Source organism: Ahaetulla prasina, chromosome 3 (genome assembly GCF_028640845.1).
Source record: "Ahaetulla prasina isolate Xishuangbanna chromosome 3, ASM2864084v1, whole genome shotgun sequence".
NCBI classification, from domain to species: domain Eukaryota; kingdom Metazoa; phylum Chordata; class Lepidosauria; order Squamata; family Colubridae; genus Ahaetulla; species Ahaetulla prasina.
In genome coordinates this window covers 220,317,982-220,342,084 of record NC_080541.1, presented here as the reverse complement: position 1 = coordinate 220,342,084, position 24,103 = coordinate 220,317,982, and the positions used below count along the sequence as shown (strand labels likewise).

General features: G+C 42.5%; 1 protein-coding gene across 1 annotated transcript in view; it reads right to left on the bottom strand.

Annotated features, from left to right (window-relative positions):
- COL9A3 (collagen type IX alpha 3 chain) overlaps positions 1-2,407 on the bottom strand; it is a 73,536-nt gene extending 71,129 nt beyond the window's left edge. Inside the window, exons 1-2 of the mRNA XM_058178009.1 lie at positions 2,351-2,407; positions 242-277 (exon numbers count right to left, since the gene is read on the bottom strand). The gene's annotated coding sequence lies outside the window, so the exon portion shown is untranslated. The remainder of the gene's footprint in view (positions 1-241; positions 278-2,350) is intronic.
- Positions 2,408-24,103: the final 21,696 nt, after the last annotated feature.

Genomic DNA, 24,103 nt, shown 5'->3' with positions numbered 1-24,103 from the left:
TCTCAAGCTTGAAGCTTCTCCAGGTTTAACTCTCTTTCTTCCTTCAGAAATTCTAATGAGGTAATAGAAAATGGTCTGGAGATGTTCCCTCCCTCAAAAACTGGCCAGATATTTAGTAGTTTTTCTTGCAGTCCTTTTTGTTTCCATACTTGGGTCTCTCCTTCCTATCAAAAATTATTTCTACCTATTTCTTGAAGATTGTCCCAACAAAATAATATTGTACCAACAGAATAATACTTACTGGTGGTCCTGGCAGACCTGGGGGCCCAGGTTGTCCCTAAATAGGGAAGGAAAAAGAGAGTAGTATTAACAATGAACGGTTGCAGGAAATGGGCATGGCTTATCTAGAGAAGAGAAGGACCAGGGGAGACATAATAGCAGCATTCCAATATTTGAGAGGCTGCCACAGAGAGGAGGGGGTCAAGTTATTTTCCAAAGCACCTGAAGGCCAGACAAGGAATCATGGATGGAAACTGACCAAGGAAAGATTCAACCTGGAAATAAGGAGAAATTTTCTGACAGTGAGAACGATCAACCAATGGAGCAGAAGTTGCCTTTGGAAGTTGTGGGAGCTTCATCACTGGAGGCTTTCAAGAAGAGACTGGACTGCTACCTGTCAGAAATGGTGTAGGGTCTCCTGCTTGGGCAGGGGGTTGGACTAGATGACCTAGAAGGTCCCTTCCAACCCTGTTTATCTGTATCTCTGTAATGCTGAGGTGGGCCCATGTTAAAATAGCAGAAAATAATTATTTTCTCCAAAGTGTGGCCTGTTGTTTTGCTAGAATATATAAATGTATCACTGTGACTTTTTTTCCCCTCCCACAGGGATACAAAAACTTGATGGATGCCAGTTTTCATTAACATTTCATTAATTCACGTTAATGTTGATCACAGGGTGAAACCAGCCTTTTCCAACGAAGCATGTATTTAAACATTCATTTTAGTAATTCGTGATTAAGCTTTTGTTTTGCCTTAATTTAAGTGAATCAGGGCTTGAATTTGTCCCAGACAAGCAATTGTGGCCTTTTTATTTTTTCCTGAGGAAGAAGCCTTAACTGACTTTTCTTGGTGCCTCCTCAAGAAAGATAGACAGAGGTAATCTCATAAAGGAGAAAGGAAGGATTTTAGGCTACGTAGAACTTCATAAAATCCACTGCAAATCATCCAGTAGCTGACCACGATAACCTTCTATCCCTTCTAGTCTGAACTTTTTTTTTTTGTTTACATTTATATCCCGCCCTTCTCCGAAGACTCAGGGCGGCTTACAGTGTGTAAGGCAATAGTCTCATTCTATTTGTATATTTACAAAGTCAACTTATTGCCCCCCCAACAATCTGGGTCCTCATTTTACCTACCTTATAAAGGATGGAAGGCTGAGTCAACCTTGGACCTGGTGGGACTTGAACCTGCAGTAATTGCAGGCTGCTGTGTTTTAATAACAGGCTTCTTACAGCCTGAGCCACCACGGCCCTTCTAATTTATGTTTATTGATTGATTGATTAGCCTATAGGCCATGTCAACGTACAGGTTCAAACACATATTATCAATAGAGTTCTAAACAAACAATTTAAAATGAGAGTAGGGTAAAATACAATACAGTAGTGGCCAAAAAAAGTAAAAATTTTCTAAAACTAGCTAATAACACCACTTTTTGGGGGGAGTCGTACCATAAAATTATATATCAATGGAAAATTATATTTCAATGGAAAGATAATTTAATCAAGAATGTAATGCAATAACTTTTATGAAGGATTTGCTATTAGAATAGCAGTTGCAGTATAAAGAAGAAAAGTGAAACGCGTAGGAAAAAACAAGATATAACAAAAATTATCACCATAGAAAAAACGAGCTGTATAAAAATTATCACCAGGTCAGTTAATACTTAGTTGGGTAACCTTTAGCATGAATGATGGCCTTACAAGGTCTTCCCATGGAGTGAACCAAGTCTTTTAGTTCTGCAGCTGTTACAATGTGAAACCAAGATTGAAGGATGGCTTCTATTAACTGGGTTTTATTGCTGGGTCGCTTCTGACTAACAAGTTTCATGGCTTGTTAGATCGACAACATAGATTTTCAATTGGGTGAAGGTCTGGGCTATTCCCTGGCCATTCCAGCAGTGGAATAGGATTATCTTGAAACTCCAGATAAATAAATAAATGTGGTGCTATTAGCCATCAAACCTTAAAAATACACTTTCCCCAAAAGGTTTCCTACTGTAGTTATAGGATAAAATAATTTAATACATGTAAAGTAGAATAAAGTGACATAAAATTGTATTTCTGTATCACCCCCTGGAATCTACCCCATTCAGGTTCTAGTCTGAATTAACTCTGGCCTCCTTGATACTTACATCAATGCCATCCTTGCCAGGTGACCCTGGAGGTCCCCGCGGTCCAGGCAAGCCTCGGAATCCTGGCCTCTGGAGAGAGGAAAATTGAAGCCTCACATCAGAAAAAAAGTTACTGTTTGAACGTAGTGCACGACAACGCAAAATATGCATCACTGAAGCAGTCGGCGTGAGCTTAAATGGACTCCGGAGGATGGTAGAGGACAGGAAGGTCTGGAGGAACGTTGTCCATGGGGTCGCGATGGGTCGGACACAACTTTGCAACTAACAACAACAATCTATATTCATTTAGTAGAGCGTTCTTCAGTTGGAGGGGACAAGGATGGGATGTGGCTGTCATCCCCCTATTAAGAGACCTCTTTGAACGTATTTGAAAGATGCCCGATGGGGAGGATTCAATGCCACTGTCTTTAGCTTATTTATTTTTATTTATATTAAACAGATTTATATAGCCTTGCAGCTTGCAGAGAGTGGTTCCAGGCGGCGTGCAACATTAAAAACCCAAAGTTAAAAATCCCCAGTTTAAACCTCTACTCGCTCACACCACTTGTGTGGAGGCAACAACACAGCCGGACAAACAATTTATTCTTCTTTGAATGAGGTTCACAGGACTGCTGACTAAACCATGTCTTCAAGGCCTTGCAGACGAGCAACAGAGTTGGAGCCAGTCTTATCCCTGGGGAAACGATGTTCCAGAGGGAGGGAGCCACCACAGGGAAGGCCCTTCTTCCTGGGAATTAAGGAACGCCAAACTATAATGTATCCTAACCAGGGGTGAAATGTTCCTGGTTCGGAGCGGATCGCCCTATCCGGTAGCGATGGCGGCAGGTGGTCCAGAGAACCGGTAGCAAAAATTCTTGGTCCCCCCATGCCCAGCTGAGCCACGTAATCATCAGAGGGTTTGGTTTTTTTTACTTTTAAAAGCTTTTTCTCTTCAGCCGAAAAAATGCTTTTAAAAGTAAAAAAAAAAAGCCTCTGATGATCGCGCGGCTCAGCTGGGACCGTCAGAGGCTTTTAAGAGCATTTTTTCTATAATCTCTTCGGCCAAAGAGTTGTTAAAAAATGTTTTTAAAAGCCTCTGACATCCCAGCTGAGTTGCCTGATCGTCAGAGGCTTTTAAAAGCATTTTTTTGCAACCTCTTTGGCTGAAGAGGTTGTAGAAAAAATGCTTTTAAAAGTAAAAAAAAAAAAGTTGGCCACGCCCAACCAGTCACATTACCCACCCACCAAGCCACACCCACAGAACCATTAGTAACAAATTTTACATTTCGCCACTGATCCTAACCTACTAAAATTTATCTTATTTGCATCTCAGTGCAAGTAGTCCTCGACTTACGGCCACAATGGAGCGCAAAATTGCTAACTGTTGCTAACTGAGACAGTGGTTTTTGTTTTATTTGTAAACTGAGACAGTTGTTAAATGAGGTTTTGCCCCATTTTACAATCTTTCTTGCCACTCTTGTTAGGTGAATAACTGCCGTTGTTAAGTTAGTAACACGGTTGTTATGTGAATCTGGCTTCCCCGTTGACTTTGCTTGTCAGAAGGTCTCAGAAGGGGATCACATGACCCTGGGACACTGCAACCGTCATAAATATGAGTCCGTTGCCAAGCGGCTGAATTTTGATCACGTGACCAGGGGAATGCTGCAAAGGCCATAAGTGGGAGAAAATGGTCATAATGTCACTTTTTTCCCAGTGCCAACTGTCCAGATTTTAAGGGAATGTTGCAATGGTCATTAAGTGTGAAAATCAGTCATAAGTCACTTATTTCAGTGCCATTGCTCACTAAACGAATAGTTGTAAGTCAAGGACTACCCGTATTATATATGTGAAGTAATGGTGAAATCCAATTTTTTTTACTACTGGTTCTGTGGGCGTGGCTTGGTGGGCATGGCGTAGCTTGGTGGAAGGTTTAAAATGATTCTTTAGAGAATAGGTTGACCACCGCTTCTTTGTGGCAGCCCCTTAGATATTGGAACATAGAATAGAATAGAATAGAATAGAATAGAATAGAATAGAATAGAATAGAATAGAATAGAATAGAATAGAATTTATTGGCCAAGTGTGATTGGACACACAAGGAATTTGTCTTGGTGCATATGCTCTCAGTGTACATAAAAGAGAAGATACGTTCATCAAGGTACAACATTTACAACACAATTGATGATCAATATATCAATATAAATCATAAGGATTGCCAGCAACAAGTTATAGTCATACAGTCATAAGTGGAAAGAGATGGGTGATGGGAACTATGAAACGATTAATAGTAGTGCAGATTCAGTAAATAGTCTGACAGTGTTGAGGGAATTATTTGTTTAGCAGAGTGATGGCCTTCGGGAAAAAACTGTTTTTGTGTCTAGTTGTTCTGGTGTGCAGTGCTTTATAGCGTCGTTTTGAGGGTAGGAGTTGAAACAGTTTATGTCCAGGATGCGAGGGATCTGCAAATATTTTCACGGCCCAAACATTGCTATCATATCACCCTCACTCCTTCTTTTCATGTGTGTATGTGTCTAAAGTTGCATAAACCTATAACATCTCTTTTATTTGTTTATATATTAATAAAAGTTATATGGTCACCCAATTCACTCATAGTGACTCCAGGCAGCTTACAGAAATAAAATTAGCTCTGAGAAGAATATTTATAGATCAGGGTTGAAATGAGGGGTCCTTGGTACTCTCTGATCTTTGTTGCTTTCCTGAAGATGTTTTATTACCAAACTAGGTAACATCATCAGTGCATTAATCGATGACGTTATTTAGTTTGGTAATGACACTTCTGCAAGAAAACAACCAAGCTCAGAGAGCACCAAGGACCCCTCATAAAATTAGTTACACAACTAATCGGCACTGGGGACATCTAATGATTTACTCAAGATCCATTTTTGGGTGACAACTTCCACAAAAATAAGACAATAAATATTATCCTAAAGGTTGAATTCCAGCTACTTAAAACCAAATTCCATGCAGAAATGCTTGAGAAAGAAGTTTTTAAATAGTGTGGTTTTTTTTTAGAGAGTACCAAAGGAAGGTTTCACTTATGTGCAATTAATCTTTGTCATCCCCGTATATGTCCTGACCTTTTCAGAAAGGAATGTATAAATGGGACTATTTTTCTTAGCCAATTTCATAATTGGGAACTTAGAGTAAAAATTAGACTAGTTTTACTGAGCTGGGCTTCCAAATCCGATCAGGATCAGATAATAGAAAGTTTTAAGTCATAGAATAGAATAGAATAGAATAGAATAGAATAGAATAGAATAGAATAGAATAGAATAGAATAGAATAGAATTTTTTTTTTTTTTTTTATTGGCCAAGTGTGATTGGACACACAAGGAATTTGTCTTGGTGCATATGCTCTCAGTGTACGTAAAAGAAAAGATACCTTCATCAAGGTACAACATTTACAACACAATTGATGATCAATATATCAATATAAATCATAAGGATTGCCAGCAACAAGTTACACACTGTAGTTAAACTATTTTCAATTCCCTTTTACATTCTTTTGTAAAAATAAAAAATAAAAAAATAGGGAGGATTTGTAGTTAAACTATTTTCAATTCCCTTTTTCATTCTTTTGTAAAAATAAAAAATAAAAAAATAGGGAGGATTTAAAAAAAAGGCAAAAAGTCAGTTTGGGGGAAAAATGCTTCAGGTGGAAGGATTAAGTTTCACAAGGTACAAAATCTCCTCAGCTCTGTATTTTCAGCTGCATTCACAATTTAATTTAGTTCTCTACTTCAAGTGCATTTGAGGCCAATATAAGTCAAGGCATTTATTTATCCTGTTAAAAAAATATATATTTTTAAAAAGAACCTAAAACCGGTTAAGGTGGCTGATAATGGAGAAAGTATCACTTTCTTAATTAGCAAATCAAAGTGCACAGGATGTTTTCTGCAGCCCAATTCAGGAATCGGAAATCTCTCCTCAGATGGGAGCAAATCTTGCTATACAATGAAACCTTTGTAGGACCAAATTGGTTGAAAGTTTCTTTCTGGGACCAAGATTTTTTTTTCCACCCACATAAAGAAACCTTTATGGCATCTTCCCCCCCCCCCCCTGCATACCTAGAGCTGAAAATAAAACACTGCCGGTATTTAGAAAGTGGTGCCATCAGACTGAACTGTGAAATGCATTAGAATGCCTTGGTAAGGCCACACCTGGAATATTGCATTCAGTTTTGTCGCCATGATGTAAAAAGATGCTGAGACTCTAGAAAGAGTGCAGAGAAGAGCAACAAAGATGATTAGGGACTGGAGGCTAAAACATATGAAGAACGGTTGTCAAATGGGGCAAAAAGTCAGTTTGGGGAAAAATGCTTCAGGTGGAAGGATTAAGTTTCACAAGGTACAAAATCTCCTCAGCTCTGTATTTTCAGCTGCATTCACAATTTAATTTAGTTCTCTACTTCAAGTGCATTTGAGGCCAATATAAGTCAAGGCATTTATTTATCCTGTTAAAAAAATATATATTTTTAAAAAGAACCTAAAACCGGTTAAGGTGGCTGATAATGGAGAAAGTATCACTTTCTTAATTAGCAAATCAAAGTGCACAGGATGTTTTCTGCAGCCCAATTCAGGAATCGGAAATCTCTCCTCAGATGGGAGCAAATCTTGCTATACAATGAAACCTTTGTAGGACCAAATTGGTTGAAAGTTTCTTTCTGGGACCAAGATTTTTTTTTCCACCCACATAAAGAAACCTTTATGGCATCTTCCCCCCCCCCCTGCATACCTAGAGCTGAAAATAAAACACTGCCGGTATTTAGAAAGTGGTGCCATCAGACTGAACTGTGAAATGCATTAGGAATGCCTTGGTAAGGCCACACCTGGAATATTGCATTCAGTTTTGTCGCCGCGATGTAAAAAAGATGCTGAGACTCTAGAAAGAGTGCAGAGAAGAGCAACAAAGATGATTAGGGGACTGGAGGCTAAAACATATGAAGAACGGTTGCAGGAACTGGGTATGTCTAGTTTAATGAAAAGACGGACTAGGGGAGACATAATAGCAGTGTTCCAATATCTCAGGGGTTGCCACAAAGAAGAGGGAGTCGGGCTGTTCTCCAAAGCACCTGAGGGTAGAACAAGAAGCAATGGGTGGAAACTAATCAAGGAGAGAAGCAACCTAGAACTAAGGAGAAATTTCCTGATACAATAATTCATCAGTGGAACAGTTGTGAGCGCTCCAACACTGGAGGTTTTGAAGAAGAGATTGGACAACCATTTGTCTGAAATGTTATAGGGTTTCCTACAGAGGGTTGGACTAGAAGACCTCCAATTCTGTTATATATAGCAAGAAACCATCATCATGAATTGTTTTAAAGGAGGATATTGGATCCATAAGTATAACAATCAATTTAGCTCTCCATGCTATATGATTGATGTTCTGGCCTTCCAAAAGGCAAAAGAGTCTTACCTGAGCAGAAGTGATGGCTAAAAGTTGAGATAAAAATATTCCAAGGAAAAATAAACCAGCCATAGTCGTCTCTGTTTAATTCCTTCCAGTCCCAAGGCACAAGAGAAGTTTTCTTCTTCCTTCCAAGTTTAATTAACTTCTTCCCTGCTGATCAAATCCACCTTTTAACTTCAGAGCAAACCCACCTTCCTTCTAGATTTTTCAGGACAACAAGGGGAGACAGATAGATCAACCAGGAGCAACATTCAGTGAGAGGGGGAAAAAAAACACCCAGGTTCTCCAGAAAGGTGGGGGAGAAAGGAGGAGGGGCAGAAGGGCTGGTCCAACTGTAAAGTTGGACATGAGGCATTGCATTCACAGCTCAAGATTTCTTAGAGCCTGCTGTGTGCTTTCAGCTACAGAGCGCAGGAAAAGAGGCCCATTGTACACACAAAAAGGGCTTGGTTTAGCCGATGTATCTCGTCTATTTGCTCAAGAGAACCTATTTCCTCTTGCAAAATGTCTTGATCTTTCTTTAGGTTTTGGGGGACAAATATTAAGCGACTGTCTGGAGAATCTACCTGAACACAGCAGCCCATCAGAGCAGATAATGATGGCCAAAAATATCCACGGATATTTTCTAGCCCAATTCACTTGTAGTCTGGAAGTTTGTGGGATGAGGAATAAATTGTCCAAATTGGTAGCAAAAGATAGTGCATATGTCTCTTGGGGTCTGTGTGTGATAATGGTAATTTTTTTGACAAATGGGATACGACACTCAATGGATTCTGCAAAGACCCAATGACCTGGAAGCTCAAAGGGGCGCAGTGGCTTAGTGGTTAAAGACGCTGAGCTTGTCAACTCGAAAGCTGACAGTCCAGGTTCGAGACCCGGGCACTGTGCAACAGGGTGAGCTCCTGTTCCATTGCTCCAGTTCTTGCAAATCTAACAGTTCAGAAGCACACAAATACGAGTAGATGGAGCAATATGCTTTGGTGGGAAGGTAACAATGTTCCATGCTCTTTGGCATATTGTCATGGTGGTCACATGATCATGGAAATGTCTTTAGACAGTGCTGGCTCCCTTGGCTAAGAAACAGAAATGAACACCACCTGCTAGAGTCGGATATGACTGGACAGGGGAAACTGTTGTGGTCCGCCAGCAGCCTGCGGACCTGGCAGTAGAGTCGGACAGTGAGGAGGCTGTGGAGGACAATGGGCCAGTCCTGGAGTCAGGGGAAGGCCCAGATGAGGGCTCTGCATCGGAGGCAGAGATGGGGCCAGGGCCATCTGGGAGTGATGCATGGACTCCGGAGCCTCCAGAGGAGGACAGCAGAGAGTCAGAGGAACAGGAGGAGCCTGTTCCTAGTGCACGCATGCGAAGAGCTGCCAGAAGGCAAGAGCAGCTGAAGCAAAAAGGACAACTCGGGAGTAAGGCCAGAACATGATTGGCCCCTCCCATAAGGCTTAAAAGAGTAGCAACGAGCCGTTGGGTTCTTTGTAGGAAAGCAACGTTGATTTCTGTGCTTCTTGTCAGCGTCTCTTGAACTTTGTAGGGTTTTTCCCAAGAAAAGCCTTTGACAGGTTGCCAAAGACATCAAAGGTTGGAGAGAAGCAACCTAGAACTAAGGAGAAATTTCCTGATACAATAATTCATCAGTGGAACAGTTGTGAGCGCTCCAACACTGGAGGTTTTGAAGAAGAGATTGGACAACCATTTGTCTGAAATGTTATAGGGTTTCCTACAGAGGGTTGGACTAGAAGACCTCCAATTCTGTTATATATAGCAAGAAACCATCATCATGAATTGTTTTAAAGGAGGATATTGGATCCATAAGTATAACAATCAATTTAGCTCTCCATGCTATATGATTGATGTTCTGGCCTTCCAAAAGGCAAAAGAGTCTTACCTGAGCAGAAGTGATGGCTAAAAGTTGAGATAAAAATATTCCAAGGAAAAATAAACCAGCCATAGTCGTCTCTGTTTAATTCCTTCCAGTCCCAAGGCACAAGAGAAGTTTTCTTCTTCCTTCCAAGTTTAATTAACTTCTTCCCTGCTGATCAAATCCACCTTTTAACTTCAGAGCAAACCCACCTTCCTTCTAGATTTTTCAGGACAACAAGGGGAGACAGATAGATCAACCAGGAGCAACATTCAGTGAGAGGGGGAAAAAAAACACCCAGGTTCTCCAGAAAGGTGGGGGAGAAAGGAGGAGGGGCAGAAGGGCTGGTCCAACTGTAAAGTTGGACATGAGGCATTGCATTCACAGCTCAAGATTTCTTAGAGCCTGCTGTGTGCTTTCAGCTACAGAGCGCAGGAAAAGAGGCCCATTGTACACACAAAAAGGGCTTGGTTTAGCCGATGTATCTCGTCTATTTGCTCAAGAGAACCTATTTCCTCTTGCAAAATGTCTTGATCTTTCTTTAGGTTTTGGGGGACAAATATTAAGCGACTGTCTGGAGAATCTACCTGAACACAGCAGCCCATCAGAGCAGATAATGATGGCCAAAAATATCCACGGATATTTTCTAGCCCAATTCACTTGTAGTCTGGAAGTTTGTGGGATGAGGAATAAATTGTCCAAATTGGTAGCAAAAGATAGTGCATATGTCTCTTGGGGTCTGTGTGTGATAATGGTAATTTTTATGACAAATGGGATCGACACTCAATGGATTCTGCAAAGACCCAATGACCTGGAAGCTCAAAGGGGCGCAGTGGCTTAGTGGTTAAAGACGCTGAGCTTGTCAACTCGAAAGCTGACAGTCCAGGTTCGAGACCCGGGCACTGTGCAACAGGGTGAGCTCCTGTTCCATTGCTCCAGTTCTTGCAAATCTAACAGTTCAGAAGCACACAAATACGAGTAGATGGAGCAATATGCTTTGGTGGGAAGGTAACAATGTTCCATGCTCTTTGGCATATTGTCATGGTGGTCACATGATCATGGAAATGTCTTTAGACAGTGCTGGCTCCCTTGGCTAAGAAACAGAAATGAACACCACCTGCTAGAGTCGGATATGACTGGACAGGGGAAACTGTTGTGGTCCGCCAGCAGCCTGCGGACCTGGCAGTAGAGTCGGACAGTGAGGAGGCTGTGGAGGACAATGGGCCAGTCCTGGAGTCAGGGGAAGGCCCAGATGAGGGCTCTGCATCGGAGGCAGAGATGGGGCCAGGGCCATCTGGGAGTGATGCATGGACTCCGGAGCCTCCAGAGGAGGACAGCAGAGAGTCAGAGGAACAGGAGGAGCCTGTTCCTAGTGCACGCATGCGAAGAGCTGCCAGAAGGCAAGAGCAGCTGAAGCAAAAAGGACAACTCGGGAGTAAGGCCAGAACATGATTGGCCCCTCCCATAAGGCTTAAAAGAGTAGCAACGAGCCGTTGGGTTCTTTGTAGGAAAGCAACGTTGATTTCTATGCTTCTTGTCAGCGTCTCTTGAACTTTGTAGGGTTTTTCCCAAGAAAAGCCTTTGACAGGTTGCCAAAGACATCAAAGGTTGGCGATAAGGCCGACGGACTGGTTATTAAGAATTTTATTTTGGTTCCGGTATGGCTCCGCTTCGTGGAGAAGCAGCTTTGATTAGGCTGCTAACTCCCTAGTCTGTAGAGCTGTCAGGACATTGTAAATCTGGTCCAACAGCTTGGAATTCTCTCCCTCGGGCAAAGAGGGAGAGATGAGCATTCAGGCTGAAGTTGAGACACCCAAATATAGCCACAGAAGCTTCTGAGGCTTGCGGAGAGTTCTCCTTCCATAGCCTGATAAGCTCCTGGCTGGGGGAGGCATATGCCTTTATGGCAGACAAACGAAGTGTCCAATTTCCACGGCAGGAATTGATTTATGATGGATTGTAACGTGGACGGAGCAGAAACTGGAGTTCTAGCACTTGTTTGTAAGAAGACTGCAAGCCCCTGAGGATATATTTGCTGCGAAGATAGGAGAGAAGAAAGCAAATGGCGGTTTTGTGGAATGTGTGTACTGAAAACGAAAGTTAAAGAAATGCTTACTAACAGCTAGTGTCGAAATAGAAGATATATAGGAAGGTACTGACTAAATGGAAGAAACGAGAATTTTATGATTTATATTTTTTCTTCTTCTTTGGGAATATAGTGATTTAGAAGAAAAGTTTTTTGAATTTTTCTTTTTTAATTTTTTTTTTCTTGGTCCGTTATTAAGTTATATTTTTTAAAAAAATGGCTTTTAAGCAAATAGTGGCAAAAGTCATTAAAAACTTTGAAATTTTTTCAGTTCAGATTCAAAAATTAAAAGAAGAAATCAAAAAGGAATTAAGAAATTCTTTACAGGAGTTTTTGGAGAGTCATTTTTTAGAAATAGATCAAAAATTTGATGAAATAGAGAAAGAGATGTTGGAGTTTAAGGAAGTAGTGGAAGAGCAGAAGAGGGAAATGAAAATGGTAAAGGATGCAATTGCGCAAATATTAAACTCTTGTATTCAGATGGAGGATGATCTTGCAGAAATTAATACAGCTAATTTAGAGTTGCAAAGGAAAATAGAGGAAATTCAAAAAAATCAAAACAATTGGAACTTAGATAATAAGATGGAAGATGATCTTGCAGAAATTAATAAAGCTAATTTAGAGTTGCAAAGGAAAATAGAGAAAGAGATGTTGGATTTTAAGGAAGTGGTGGAAGAGCAGAAGAGGGAAATGAAAATGGTAAAGGATGCAATTGCGCAAATATTAAGCTCTTGTATTCAGATGGAGGATGATCTTGCAGAAATTAATAAAGCTAATTTAGAGTTGCAAAGGAAAATAGAGAAAGAGATGTTGGATTTTAAGGAAGTGGTGGAAGAGCAGAAGAGGAAATGAAAATGTTAAAGGATGCAATTGCGCAAATATTAAGCTCTTGTATTCAGATGGAGGATGATCTTGCAGAAATTAATAAAGCTAATTTAGAGTTGCAAAGGAAAATAGAGGAAATTCAAAAAAATCAAAACAATTGGAACTTAGATAATAAGATGGAAGATATACAGGCAAAGGTAGATAGGGCAGATGAAGAAAGAGTAATATTACAATATAGATTAATGGAATATGCTATAAGGGTGAGGGGTTTGAAGCAAAATAGGAAGGAAAATTTAAAGAGATTTTACGCAAGCCTTTGCTCAGATAAAGGGTGTGGAGCCAGAAGATTTTGAGATTAATATTGAAAGAATTTATTGTGTTAATTCTTGGTGGGCAAGACAAAATAGAGTACCGAGGGATGTGGTTATTTATTTTACAACTAAAAAGGTTAGGTATGAAATTTTGCAAGCCTTTTATAAAAATAAATTTCAAATATTGGGACAAGATATAAAAATGAAGGAAATTCCTCCTAAAATGTTAAGAAAGAGAAGAGAATTTGCTTTTTTAGTGGATGAGTTTAAGAAACATCAGATATATTTTAGATGGGAAGTTCCAATGGGTTTGTCAGTGAATTTTAGAGGCAGAAAGTATTTTCTTAATTCAGTTATGAAAGCGAGACATTTTTATATTAATGTTTTAAAGAGTGGGAATCCTTTGTTGTTAGATGCTAAGTTAATTGGTTTGGAAATGATGGAAAATAGAATGGGAGAGGGGAGGAATGTTTAAGATGTGAATATGATGATTATGGTTAATTTTTGGAATTGATTTGTTTAGGATATAAATTATAGGATTTTTGTTATTTGCTATTTGTATGGTATAAATCTATGGGATGATATTATTTAATTGTGAAGGATGGAAAGTGAAATTTATGAATTTAGATAATGTGGATGTAATGATTTTAACTGTTTACTGTTATATTGTGGATGTAGTTTAAATGATTATTTGTTTTAATTGAGTAGTATTGGAAGATTGGATATTAAATGTTATGACAATTGAAGAAATATATAAGTGATGAAAATTTGAATTTGAGAAGCTGAATTGTAATTTAAGAAATGGACTTATGAAATTTGAAGGAATATACAAGTGAGTGAAAAAAAAATTGAATTTTAGAAGATGGACTAATTTTTAAAATGGACTCTAAGAAGAACGGACATTAAATGTTATGGCAACTGAAGAAATATATAAGTGATGAAAATCTGAGTTTGAGAAGATGGACTGTAATTTGAGAAATGGACTTATGAAATTTGAAGGAATATACAAATGGAAAAAAAAATTGAATTTGAGAAGATGGATTAATTTTAAAAATGGACTGTAAGAAAAAGTAATTTGTGAAGTTGGTATTACTTCTTTTCTTTTTTTCTTTTTATTATTCTTTCCTATCTCTTTATTTTTATTGTGAGGGGATCTAAAGTTTTAAATTTTTAAATATTGGGACAAGATATAAAATGATGAAGGAAATTCCTCCTAAAATGTTAAGAAAGAGAAGAGAATTTGCTTTTTTAGTGGATGAGTTTAAGAAACATCAGATATATTTTAGATGGGAAGTTCCAATGGGTTTGTCAGTGAATTTTAGAGGCAGAAAGTATTTTCTTAATTCAGTTATGAAAGCGAGACATTTTTATATTAATGTTTTAAAGAGTGGGAATCCTTTGTTGTTAGATGCTAAGTTAATTGGTTTGGAAATGATGGAAAATAGAATGGGAGAGGGGAGGAATGTTTAAGATGTGAATATGATGATTATGGTTAATTTTTGGAATTGATTTGTTTAGGATATAAATTATAGGATTTTTGTTATTTGCTATTTGTATGGTATAAATCTATGGGATGATATTATTTAATTGTGAAGGATGGAAAGTGAAATTTATGAATTTAGATAATGTGGATGTAATGATTTTAACTGTTTACTGTTATATTGTGGATGTAGTTTAAATGATTATTTGTTTTAATTGAGTAGTATTGGAAGATTGGATATTAAATGTTATGACAATTGAAGAAATATATAAGTGATGAAAATTTGAATTTGAGAAGCTGGATTGTAATTTAAGAAATGGACTTATGAAATTTGAAGGAATATACAAGTGGGTGAAAAAAAAATTGAATTTTAGAAGATGGACTAATTTTTAAAATGGACTCTAAGAAGAACGGACATTAAATGTTATGGCAACTGAAGAAATATATAAGTGATGAAAATTTGAGTTCGAGAAGATGGACTGTAATTTGAGAAATGGACTTATGAAATTTGAAGGAATATACAAGTGGAAAAAAAAATTGAATTTGAGAAGATGGATTAATTTTAAAAATGGACTGTAAGAAAAAGTAATTTGTGAAGTTGGTATTACTTCTTTTCTTTTTTTCTTTTTATTATTCTTTCCTATCTCTTTATTTTTATTGTGAGGGGATCTAAAGTTTTAAATTTTTAAAGGTGGGAGGTTATGTATATTTTGTATACTTTAGCTTGTGATTGTTGGTCATAATACCCGGTATTTGCTCTGGGAAGTCTGGGGGGGGGAAGGGGGAGGGGGGGGAAGGGGGGGAAATGATACATGGATTGATTATTAATGTACAGTAATTTTTGAAGATATGAAAATAAAATTTAAAATGATATTGGGGATGCTCGACTGCCATTTCAGAAAGAAAAGGAGAGAGAAGTAGAAGGAGGGAAGAAAGTAGGTAGGAAAGAGTAGAGAAGGAGGAGGGGAATAAGAAGGTTAGATAGGGTAAGAAGGGAGGAGTGGAGAAGGAGGAGAGGAAGTAGTAAAGCGAAGGAGATGAAGGATGTGAAAGTAATAGAGGGTAGAGAGGGAGGTTGTGAAGAAAGGAAGTGGCAATCGGGCAGGCCTGAATCAGTAATAAATGAAAATTAATGATTAATGATGGATAATAGTTTGCACATAAATATGATGTTGGAAAATGGAAATAAAAATTATTTATATAAAGAATTTTATTTTGGACGAAGCCGAGAATGAATTAATTCCCAGCTGTTTTAATAAAATAAGTTTGTTGAGGACTGAATTGTGTTTAGTAATAACTACTTGGCCTCGGTCACAACAGACTTTTACGTCTGGTGGAATTTCCAGTTAGACTGGAAGGTGGTATCAAGAGAGAGACAAGCTTAGAATCCTTGCATTGCAGAAAGCGGCACAGGCCTTCCCTCCTTATTGAATCCTTATCTTGCCATTCCCAAGGGAATGCAGCCAGTCTGGTGAGATTCTTATAAAATAGTCGAGCAATAAAACGACTATGGAGGCTTTCCAGGAGTGGTTCGGGTTGCTTTCTCACGACAGTCAAACGGTTTTTCTATCTTTGCTGAATGACTGTTAAAAGCCAGAAAGTTGGAGCTGCACGAACCTCTTTGGAGTTATTATACCAAACAGAGCAACAGAGAGGAAGTATCTCTTGGGTCCCATAAGGTGGCCTTGTTTAATGATGGGACCCTGCCAGATGTTATCAGATGGGTGGAAACAACTGGAGAAAGACAATCCTGTAAATATTCAGGTCTGACACCATGAGAGGTTTCATAGATCAGCGGTCACCAACTGGTGGTCCATGAGAAAATTTTGGTGGTCCGCAGAAAAATTATTTGCATTTTTTATATTGCACTATTTATTTATTTTTATTTATTTATTTTGTCACAACAATATATGTAACTATCATACAGAAAGGTTATATAGTATATAAAGGTATAAGCATATATATATATGAAGAAGAAAAGAAAAACAATAGGACAGGAAGGGTAGGCACGTTTGTGCGCTTATGCACGCCCCTTATGGTCCTCTTAGGAATGGGGTGAGGTCAATAGTAGAAAGTTTTTGGTTAAAGCTTTTAGGATTTTGGGAAGGGACCACAGAGTCAGGTAAAGTATTCCAAGCACTGATGATTCTGTAACAGAAGTCATATTTTCTGCAATCTAGATTAAAGCGGTTGACATTAAGTTTAAATCTATTGGTTGCTCTTGTATTATTGCAATTAAAGCTGAAGTAATCTTTGAGAGGAAGGACATTACAATAGATGATTCTATGAGTTAAACTAAATTAGGGGTCCTCAACTACAGCCTTTGGGATGGATACGTGCAATGAATGCTTGTGCCGCTGCAGTCTTCCCTATCGGGGTCTTTTTGTGTGGGTCGGAGTGGGACCAAAATTCTGACTTGAGGTCCGTGTCAGCCTCCTGGTGCAGGGCTTTGGGTGAAGGCTGGAGGGAAGCACTGCTGGTGGCAAAGAGCAGGGGGACCTCGTTCTAGTGGGACTGCATCATGGCCTGGAACTGGCTGACCATCTCAGCCCACTGAGCCTCCAGGCACTGGTACCTGGCCTTGAACTCCCACAGGTCTTCCCTCTGCTTGGAAAGCTTGTGCTTTTAAGTCCTCAGTGAGGTGCTTCTGTTGAGCCTCCTCTTCGGTCAGATCCAATTTGAACTGAGCTGTTTTGCCAACTCTTTCTCATGGTGGCTGCTTAGCTCCAACAACGCTTCCTGTTGGGGCCCTAAGGAGCCCAGGCGGGCAGGCGAGGAGTGACTGGGAGGGGAGAGGTGAATAGAGGCTGGTGAGATGCCCCTTGATATGAGTGACATCGAGTCGACCACACCCACTGTCATACGACCAACCTAGCCACGCCCACCCAGCCGGTCATTAGGCAGATTATATTAGTGGACCGTGAGATTTAAAATTATGAATTTAATGGTCCCTGAAGTCCGAAAGGTTGGTGACCCTTGTCATAGATGACCACTGGAACTTTGGCTTGCACTCAGAAGTCCACTGGTAACCCTCTCTTGCAAAGTAGCAGGGTTAATGGATGTACTGAGGTGTGCTTGTAACTAACATATTCTGGACCAAAGGATCTTCAAGGGCAACCCCATCTAAAGTGCATCACAGTAATCCAACTGTGAAGTGATTAGGATGGTGAGAAGGGCCACCACATCCAGAAATGGAAGCAAAGTCACAGCTGCCACCTGCTCTTCCACTCTCATTCTGTCCAATGAAATATCATCCTATCTAGAACTAAAGTGGGAAGGAAAAAATCTAGAGACTACAGATCTAGAGTCCTATAGCTGGCTGGGGAATTGAAGCCCATACGTTTTAAAGTAGCCCAGGTTGACAAACACCGCGACAGCCTTTCAGCCCTATTATGACTTCTTTCACATGCCTACAGTGTTGGTCGAGCTTCTCTGTTCATCCAATTAAGAACCTAGATTATTCATTAAATAACCATGGTGGCGAAATGGTTAGAATGCAGTATTGCGGGCCGACTCTGCCCACCGTCAGCAGTTCGATCCTGACTGGCTCAAGGCTGACTCCATCCTTCCGAGGTGGGTAAAATGAGGACCCAGATTGTTGGGGGAAAATATGCTGACTCTGTAAACCGCTTAGAGAGGGCTGTAAAAGGACCGTGAAGCGGTATAGAAGTCTAAGTGCTATTTAAGCCTGGTTCTATAATGCCGTCTGCAATAACTGCTTATGTGACACTAAATATCACATAATTCATGATGAAGAACTCCACAAAGCGTGCCAGATAATGGCTGATAATTGATCATCCTTTAGTAAGGTTGATTTGTTTCAACTAAGGAGCTGTTTATTTAATACATGCTGCAATTATTATCTGAACCGCGGAAGGTTTAAAGATGTAAAATGAGTCAATTCATTCTTTCTGGTAACTCAGATCAATGACACAGCCCTCCTGTTGCCCCATAATTCTTCCCCTATTACTGGCATAATCTTGTCTGAGCAGGATGAAACTGAGAAAAGGACCACGGATGGACTAGAACTGGGGTCTCCAACCTTGGCAACTTTAAGACTTGCGGACTTCAACTCCCAGAATCCCTCAGCCAGCAAAGCTGGGAGTTGAAGTCCACAAGTCTTAAAGGTGCCAAGGTTGGAGACCCCTGGACTAGAAGTTACTTTGTCAACCTAATCAATGCTTAAAACAAGAATAACTCTTGAGGAGGGTCCCATCACGAATGCCAATTGAAGAGAGAGTTTCTCGGTTCGGTTCGCATACAAGGGAGCAGACTCCTAGCAGAGTCGCCTCAGAAACTCAGAGGCAGCTGCCACTGTGCAATCCAAGGCCAGCCCCATTTTGACATGCATTGTATCAGAGGTGGTTATTCAGCCAGTTCTGAATAACAGGTTCTGGAGAACTGGTAGGGTAGTGGAAATTTTGAGTAGTTCGGAGAACCGGTAAATACCACCTCTGGTTGGCCCCGCCCCCACCTATTTGCTGCCTCCCGAATCCCAGCTGATCAGAGTCCCAGCTGATTGGCTGCGTCTTCTTTTGTTTGCTCTGCACAGAACGGAGCTGGAAAGCAGGTTAGTGGGGTGGGAGGGAATGGGTATTTTACAGTATCCTTCCCCTGGAGTGGGGTGGAAATGGGTATTTTACAGTATCCTTCTCCCGGAATGGGGTAGAAATGGGTATTTTACAGTATCCTTCCCCTGGAGTGGGGTGGAAATGGGGATTTTACAGTATCCTTCCGCTGGAGTGGGGTGGAAATGGGGATTTTACTGTCTCCTTCCCTTTTCATGCCCACCAAGCCATGCCACGCCCACCAAGCCATGCCTTGGACCTTGGAGGTCTTCTAGTCCAACCCCCTGCCCAGGCAGGAAACCCTACACCATCTCAGTCAGATGGTTATCCAGCATCTTCTTAAAAATTTCCAGTGTTGGAGCATTCACAACTTCTGCAGGCAAGTCGTTCCACTTATTGATTGTTCTAACTTTCAGGAATTTTCTCCTTAGTTCTAAGTTGCTTCTTTCTCTCCTTGATTAGTTTCCATCCATTGCTTCTTATAACCTAAAACTAAAAAGGAATTTCCTGATACGATAATTATTCAGTGGAACAACTTGCTTCCAGAAGTTGTGGATGCTCCAACACTGGAAGATTTTAAAAAGAGGTTGGACAACCATTTGTCTAAAGTGATATAGGGTTTCCTGCCTGAGCAGGGGGTTGGACTAGAAGACTAGAAGATAATTATTGTATCAGGAAATTTCTCCTTAGTTCTTTTATTTATTTTTATTTATTTATTTATTTGATTTTTATACCGCCCTTCTCCCGAAGGACTCAGGGCAGTGTACAGGCAAGATAAAACCAGCAATACAATATACAGGTTAAAATACAATTTAAAAAACTTATTTAAATTAGCCTGAAGATTAAAATTTGCCATACTAAAAAACCCCGTTTAAAAATTAATAAATTTAACCATATTAAAATTTACCATACTAAAAACCCCGTTTAAAAATTAAATTCCAATTTAAACCAGCCCCGCGCGGATAAAAAGATGTGTCTTCAGTTCGCGACGGAATGTCCGAAGGTCAGGTATTTGGCGTAAACCCGGGGGAAGCTCGTTCCAGAGTGTGGGAGCCCCCACAGAGAAGGCCCTTCCCCTGGGGGCCGCCAGCCGACATTGTTTGGCGGACGGCACCCTGAGAAGTCCCTCTCTATGGGAGCGTACGGGTCGGTGGGAGGCGTGTGATAACAGCAGGCGGTCCCGTAAGTACCCAGGTCCTAAGCCATGGAGCGTTTTAAAGGTCGTAACCAACACCTTAAAGTGCACTCGGAAGGCCACAGGCAGCCAGTGCAGTCTGCGCAGGAGCGGTGTTACATGGGAGCTACGCGTAGCTCCCTCTATCACCCGCGCAGCTGCATTCTGGACTAACTGAAGCCTCCGAGTGCACCTCAAGGGGAGCCCCATGTAGAGAGCATTACAGTAATCCAAGCGAGAGGTAACGAGCGCATGAGTGACTGTGCATAAGGCATCCCGATCAAGGAAGGCGCAACTGCGGACCAGGCGAACCTGGTGGAAGGCCCTCCTGGAGACGGCCGTCAAATGATCTTCAAACGACAGCCGATCATCCAGGAGGACACCTAAGTTGCGCACCCTGTCCTTTGGGGCCAATAACTGCCTCCAACAGCCAGCTGCGGCTGCAGCTGACTGAATCGGGATGCCGGCATCCACAGCCACTCCGTCTTGGAGGATTAAGCTTGAGCCTGTTTCTCCCCATCCAGACCCGTCGGCTTCCAAACACCGGGACAGCACTTCAACAACTTCATTGGGGTGGCCGGGGTGGAAAAGTACAGCTGAGTATCATCAGCGTACTGCTGGTATCTCACCCGAAACCACTGATGATCTCACCCAGCGGCTTCATGTAGATGTTGAACAACAGGGCGAGAGAATCGACCCTGCGGGACCCCACAAGTGAGGCCCCTCGCGGTGACCTCTGCCCCTGTCAACACCGTCTGCGTCGGTCGGAGAGATAGGAGGAGAACCACCGATATACGGTGCCTCCCACTCCCAATCCCCCCAACCGGCGCAGCAAGATACCATGGTCGATGGTATCGAACGCCGCTGAGAGGTCTAATAGGACCAGGGCAGAGGAATAACCCCTGTCCCTGGCCCTCCAGAGATCATCCACCAATGCGACCAAAGCTGTCTCCGTGCTGTATCCGGGTCGGAAGCCGGACTGGAACGGGTCTAGATAGACATCTTCATCCAGGTATTGGGGTAGCTGTCGCGCCACGGCACTCTCTACAACCTTCGCAACAAAGCGAAGGTTGGAGACTGGACGATAATTACCCAAAATAGCTGGGTCCAGGGAGGGCTTCTTAAGGAAGGGTCTCACCACCGCCTCTTTCAAGGCGGCAGGGAAAACCCCTTCCAACAAAGAAGCGTTGATAATCCTCTGGAGCCAGCCTCGTGTCACCGCCTGAGTGGCCAGTACCAGCCAGGAAGGGCACGGGTCCAGTAAACATGTCGTGCCGTGCAGCCTCCCCAACAACCTGTCCACGCCCCTCGGAGCCACAGGGTCAAACTCATCCCAAATGGACTCAACAAGACGTGCCTCCTCTCCCTCGCTTGATCATCCCAAATTCGTCCAGACCGTCCCTCAGCTGAGCGATTTTATCGATAGATAACCACTAAACTCCTCGGCTCGTCCCCTGCAAGGGTCATCCCGCACCTCCTGATGTAGGAGAGAGCGGGTCACCAAACAGGGCGGCCGGGCGGTTATCTGCCGACGCAATGAGGGTGGAGGCGAGAACGCCGCTTCCTCATTGCCACTAGGTAGGTCCTAGAATAGGACCCAACTAGTGTCCGATCAGCTGGAGCGACTGGACCTCCAGGTGCTCTCCAGGCGCCTTCTCCGCGCTTCATCTCCCTCAGCCCCTCGGAGTACCAAGGGGCCGGACGAGATCTCCGCCGGGTCAGAGGTCGCAAAGGCACGACACGGTCCAAGGCCCCGCCGCCGCCTGTTCCCAGGCCACGACCAGTTCCTCAGTCGTGCCGTGGGCCAGTTCCTCAGGAATGGCCCAAGCTCCGCCAGGAACCTCTCGGGTCCATCAGGCGCCTGGGACGGAACCACCGTAGGTTCCGTCTCCCGCGGTGGTGAATGGCGGTTCGGAAGTCTAGGCGAAGGAGAAAATGATCCGACCATGACATTGGTTCTGTTACTAAATCATCTAACACCAGATCATTTAACCACTGTCCAGAGATATAAATCAGATCCAGTGTGCCTCCCCCCGTGTGCGTAGGGCCATCATTTACTCGAATCAGGTCCAAGGCCGTCATGGAAGCCAGGAACTCCCGAGCTGCCGTCGATGACAAGCCAACTGATGGCAGGTTAAAATCCCCCATGACTATGAGTCTGGGGGTCTCAACCGCCACAGCAGCGAGTACCTCCAACAGCTCAGGCAGGGCTGTGGTCACGCAGCAAGGAGCCAGGTACGCGATCACCAAGCCCAACTGATTCCTATGGCCCCACCGCACATAGAGGGATTCACAGCCGGCAATCTGAGGAACAGTGGTCTCCCTCGGCTCTAGATCCTCCTTAATAACAACCGCCACCCCCACCTACCTTGGACCTCGGCTGATGAAATGCCCGGAAACCTGGAGGGCACATCTCAACAAGGGGGACCCCCCCCTCCGGGCCCAACCAGGTTCCCGTAATACTCATAAGGTCCGCGGACCCCCCCTGAATAAGATCGCAAATCAGGGGGGCCTTATTAACCACGGACCGAGCATTACATAACATCAGCCGAAGATCCAAGCTCTGAGGATCATGGCCACCCGGGAACGGGTCGGGACTGAGGGGCCGGAGCACGCGATCGCCTCAAACATCGAGCGTGCTCCCTCAACACGATACGGCCCCTCCCCGCCATATCTGCCTCTCCCACTTACCGTACAGATTGAACAACCCTCTAAACCTGGAACGCCCTCCCCTGCCTTCAGACAAGATGGAATAGTGTCGCGAACCAGCACAGGGCTGGATCCTCCCGGCGGGTTCTCACCCCCACCCGCCAAATCCCTCCCCCCCCTTAAAAAACCCTTATTTAAAAAACTGTTTAAAAAACCCCACAACTTCTTCTTGGCCGCATGCCACCTCTCTGGGTCCCAAGACCCTTCGTTAAGGTAAGCCCTTGATAGTTTGGAGGGCCATTCCTGCGAGGCGGGGGAACCTCGCAGTCGTCGTAGTTCGGCGAACGAGTAGCTTTACTTGTATGGATCTGGTTGTTTGCGTCTAACAGGTAGGTGGATGGGTGCGTGGATTGGTAAGGAGGGAGAGATAAGTAGGTAAGTAGATACAGTTAGTCCTCAGCTTACAAACATCATTAAGCAACCACTTGAAGTTACAATAGCACCAAAAAAACTGACTTACGACCAGTTCCCACACTTAAGCAACATCACTAATTCTTGGGGTCATATGATTGCAATTCGGGTGATTCACAACCAGCATATATTTATAGGGGTTATGCACACCCCAGGACTACGTATTCATCATTTGCAACCTTCCTAGCCCACTTCCAACAAACAAAGCCAATGGGGGAAGCCGGGTTCACTTAATGACTCAGTGATTCGCTTAATGACCACAGCAAAAAAGGTGATAAAATGAGGTGGTCACATGACTTACACAGCGACATCATGGCTTAGTGATAGGTCTGGTCCCAATTATGGTCATAAGAAGAGGGCTACTGTTAGATGATAACTAGCTTACACCATTGCCTTGCTTCTGTATAAAATAGTAATCTTATTGCTTTGGCGTAGGACCTGTTTTTGTAACTGATTTTACTTAGTAGCTGGCAACCCTCAGGGCTACCAAATTAAGATTCACAGATCCAATCAATGTGTTCTGTCCCCCTCGCCTCAGTCTGAGCTATGACTTAATTAGCCGGCACTATCAGCTCTGGCAGCAAAATAGCGAACGTCTGCCAAGTGTCTCTGTTATCTCTCTTGATGAGTCAACCAGGAACAAACAGTACTTCAGCTCTAGTTAAGCAGTTGATTTGCTTGCTACAAAGAGGTACAGCAGCCCTTGCTGCTTTTATATCCTGTGGGGTGTGGCTCCATGACTCAGCACTTCCTAGGCCTGCCCCACCCCTGCTTCTGTTGTTCCCCCTCTCCTGCCTACGAAACCTAGGATCCAACCAGGCCTGATTGCCATCAGCCGGGTCTGGAGGCGTGGCCTTGGGGGGGAAAGAGTCAGGGGACGGAGGCCTCGTTATCTCCTCCACCTGGGCTGCCT